The sequence below is a fragment of the Asparagus officinalis genome, chromosome 5, assembly GCF_001876935.1.
Source record: "Asparagus officinalis chromosome 5, Aspof.V1, whole genome shotgun sequence".
NCBI classification, from domain to species: Eukaryota; Viridiplantae; Streptophyta; class Magnoliopsida; order Asparagales; family Asparagaceae; genus Asparagus; species Asparagus officinalis.
Window position 1 is genome coordinate 64,006,594 of NC_033798.1, and position 4,960 is coordinate 64,011,553.

Below are 4,960 nucleotides of genomic sequence, written 5' to 3' on the forward strand. Positions count from 1 at the left end.
AAGACCACTAGACTTAGATTGGGGAACTAATGAAACCCTATCATCACAGTGTTCCCACTGCATTATTTTCTCGGATAGACTATCTAGGAATTCCCAAGCTTCCTCGATAAATTTCCTTATAAAATCTCCCTAACACATCGATTGTAAAGATGTTTTTGAAGAATAGTCCAATCCTTCATATATGACTTGGCATAATCACCATTTCTCGAGACCATGATGAGGACATTAGATCAGAAGATCTTTAAATCGGTTAAAATATTTTCAGAAGGGCTCTCTTGTGATAATTTTAAAGTTTTGAATACAGTTCCTAAGCTTTACCGTTTTATGAATTGGGAATATTTTTTGAGAAAAACGATGACAAATTCCTCCCAAGTTGAGACGGAATTTATCATTAAGCTGTACAACCATTTTTTAGCTTTGTCCTTGAGAGCAAATGGAATAAATCTGAGTTTGATCGCATCTTTAGTTAATTCTCTTATTTTAATCATAATACACACTTTCTCAAATTCCGAGATAAAAATATATGCATCTCCTGTTTCATTTCCAAGGAATTTGGGAAGTATGTTTATGTAATACGGTCTAAGCTTGAAATTTGCGCCATTCGCTTCGGGGAGCCTTATGTAAGATGAAATTGCATTTCTGGTAGGATAACACATATCCTGGAGAACGGGTTGATTTGTCATTTCTTGGATTGGTTCAACACGGATTAAACGATGAGAATTATCCCTAACCCACATTTGCATACACCAAAACAACTTCTTTTTATAATATTTTTTTAAAAGGAAAGAAAAAAATTAGTTTTTTTTATGAGAAGAAAAGGATAAAGAAAAATCCTAACTAAAACATATCAAAGCAATCACTTTTCAATCACTCTAATTCTAGGGTTTAGCCTAACTCAACTAGACCAGCTCCTAACCAAAAAGTCCTAAAGTGAAAAGATTAAAGTTTTATCCGGATAGTTAGCCAGGTAAGGATAGTACTAGAGGGTAATCAGAGATCAATTAAGTACCTCGTTTCTTGCGGAGCGCTTTACACAACCCCTAAAATTTATCTTAGACACAAAATAATCCAAGAAAACTTGAACCGGTTCACTTATGGATTTATTGTTCCTTATTGAGCTCGAATCCTTAGGGGCCAACGTCTATTGAGTTTTAGGAGGCTTGGGTTTGTGAAGTGAGGAATTAGTGATTTGTGGGCTAAGGAAAGGGTGATGAAATCCTTTATCTTATCTTGATTAGGGGGTTTTGTCCTTAAGAATATTTTAAGTATGTGTCAAATCAAGTGCTACAATCACTATGATGAATTCCTACTAACTATATGAAATGTAATCCTAGAAATTAAAAGCGACTAAAAAGGATGGTAAAAAAAATATCTTTTTTTAATTATGGTCAACAACAATCATATGTGAGAAGATAGCTCTTGTTTGAATTTATTATCTTGTTAGTTAATGTCCAAGTGAAATATATATTTTATTATGATCAACAAAAATAAAATCTTTTTTTAAAATCCTAATTGTCTCTAATTGTGAAGCTAACTAAAAAGGGTGGAATTGATAACGCGAGAAATAAGAATTACCTAAAAGCAATTCTCCAAGTTCTTGGCCTTCAATCCAAGATTTTCAAGCTCCAAGCGGTTCCTTCACAAGAAAACACACAAGTTAAAGGTCCAAAATAATAAAATTCTACTTAGCATCGTTCCCCAGCAACAACACCAAAAACTTGATGTGGCATAAACATATACCCAAAAATTACAAGTGCACAATCAATCAAGTTATAGTATAAAGATATCGATCCCACGATGAAGGTAATTTTTAGAGATTATTAGAATTGGTTCTTATGTTGCGCGCGTGATAAAATAGGATTAAGGAATAAATGTGAGAGTGGAGAGTTATGATGAGTGAGAGTGATTGTTGTGAATATATGCAAGTAACAATAAATTGAATTTTAGAGATGAGAAGTAAGAATCAAAGAATAGAATAAAAAGCAAGAAAGAGAAAAATCAAGAAAATAAAAGGTGGAGGGTTCAATTAAAGATATGAGAAATCTAGAATTGAATCCACTAGCTAATCTCAATTATTAAATACAAACTATTCTCTTTTTTTTATATTTCAATTTAGATTTATTAATTATATACTATCAAACCATTTAAGGAAAGTATAACCTATTAAATTATCATCTAAGTCAAAATAAAAATCATGATAAGAACAACAACAAGATAGTAATCCTAGAATTCATAAGTATAACCTATCAAAGTATTTAAGATAAGTATAGATTATCAAATTCTTCTTCTATCAATTAGTTCTCTAGTTGATTATCCTAAACATGATCACTTTATGTGTAAGAGAATAATTCGTACAATATAAAGGAAATTAGACTAGTTTCATACAATTCTAAGATTACTATAAGAATTAATTTTACATCTTAAGAAATAAAAGCAAGAAGAAAAAGAACTAATTACAAAAATAAAAATAAAAGAAAAATCTAAACTATGAAAAAGAAATAAATCTAACTACAAAGAATTAAAATTTAAACTACAAAATAAATTACAAAAATTAAATGCAAGAAAATAAATCTACTCTATAAATTAAAGTGCAAAAAGAAATAAAAAGACAAAAAAATAAATCTATACTACAAGTATGAATGTAAATCTAACTAATAAACAATAATAAAGAAATTACTAAAAAGAAATAAAAGAGGGAAATAAAAGAAAAGCAAACCTTCAAATTGATCTTCATCTCCATCTTCATCATCCAACAAAGAGAAGAAAAAAAAAATTTAAAGTGGAGAAAAATTCTTTTATTAATTGCAACAAAAGTTACAAATTTAGAAGGTCTTCTCAATTAAGAGTAACCCTCCTCTCCAAATAAAGTTATAAAATTTTTCACACCTCTAACCCCTCACTCTCTACCCCTATTTATAGTAAACATCAGTGAATGGGACCATTTAGATTAAAATCTTATCCAAAAATAATAAATTTTAGCCTTTGGATTGTAACTGCCTGGTTGATGGTATCGATGCCAGCATCGATAGGCATGTTGATGCTGGCATCGATGCGGGCATCGATGCTGGCATCGATGTGAAGTCCTCTCTAATGTGATGTTCGCAGCTCCTATTGTATTTTGGCTTGGGCTTTTGGACTTTGGCATTTTTTTCTTCTTGGCTTTGGCTTTGACATTTTTTTCTTTTTAGCTTTGGGCTTTTGGACAATTTGGCATTTCTTCTTTTTGGCTTTGGTATTTCTTCATTAAATCAAGGGGCCTTTGTTGAGAGATGAGATTTTTGGGATTTATTATTCATTAACCTGCATTTAAAGATAAAAACAATTATTAGTAGCATATTTATTCATATAAAATAGATAATGAGGGTATAAAATTATAATAAAATGTGATTATCAATGATTTTCACTCAATGACAATCTCGTATTAAAGTTTTTTGTTCTGATTGTGCAAAAGAGTACCTATCCTATACCATGCGCTCTATCATGTCCTCTCATTGGACTATCTTTCAACAATCATGTCCATACAATCATGAGCAAAATGGTGTTGCTGAACGCAAATTAACATCGTCATATCCTCGATACTGCTTGATCCATGCTCATTTCTTACTCTGTTCCTCGTCATTTCTCGGCTGAGGCCATTCTCACCGCGACTCATGCCATTAATATCACTCCATCGAGCTCTCTTTTCCATGCTACTCATTATAGTCGTGTTTATACTCGTCCTCCCCGTTATGATCCAATTCGCATTTTTTGTTGTCGATGTTTTGTTCTTCTGCCATCTCACGAACGTGATAACTTGTCTCCCAGAGCTGTTTCATGTGTTTATTTAGGAATTAGTTCAGAACATCGAGGTTATCGTTGTTATGATCCCGCAACTCGTCGAGTTCATATATCTCGTCTTGTTTAGTTCGAAGAGGATTATCCATATTATTCTGCTTCTGATGACTTTAATTTCCTCCACTCTACTGATCATGCTTCCTTGTCAACTGCATCACCCACTTCTTCACCTTAGTTTTCCTTTCGAGATCTCTCTGACATCTCTCCCTCTCCTTCTTTTGAGTCTACCTCACCTGAGCCTTCTCTTACACCATCTAATCCCTATCCCGTGGACACAACTCTCACTCCAGAAAATACTGTTGATCTCCACGCACCTGCACTAGCATCTCCCCCGCCTGAGGTTTCTCTTGCTCTTCGTTAAGGCAAACGTCCACATGTCATGCCTGCCCGGTATACTTCGGTTACTTCCTATTCACCTATCTTTCATAACTTTCTTACTGCCATTCATACCACTGTGAGCCAAAGTCCTTTCAAGAGGCAGCTCAAATTCCAGAGTGGCGACATGCTACTCCTGAGTAATTTTAAGCCTTTCAGTGAACTCATACCTGAGATATTGTTCCCTATCCTCCTGGGATCTCTCTTGTTGGCAATAAATGAGTTTATAAAGTCAAGTTTTGTCCTGATCGCACCATTGAATGTCGAAAAGATCGTTTAGTGGCTCGTGATTTTACTCAACAACAATGTATTGATTATGAGGAGATCTTTGCTCCTGTTGCTCAGATGCTCACTTTTCGTACTCTCCTTGCGGTCGCTGCTGCTCATCGTTGGTCCTTATACCAGATGGATGTCAAAAATACTTTTCTTCGTGGATTTTTATCAGAGACCGTATATATGCAACCGCCTCTAGGGTCAAATATTCCTCCGGGACATGTATGTCTTCTTCTCCTTGCTGTTTATGATCTTAAGCAGGCACCCCGCACTTTGTTTAAGTGTTTTCGCGATGTCATGCTCAAAACGGGCTTTATAGAAAGTCATCAAGATGCTTCTCTGTTTGTTCGCACTACATCGCATGACAGAGTTTTATTACTCATCTATATAGATGATATGATCATTACAGGTAATGATGTGGCAGGTATACAATACGCAAAATCTCAGTTGCAACATCAGTTCCACATGAAGGATCTTG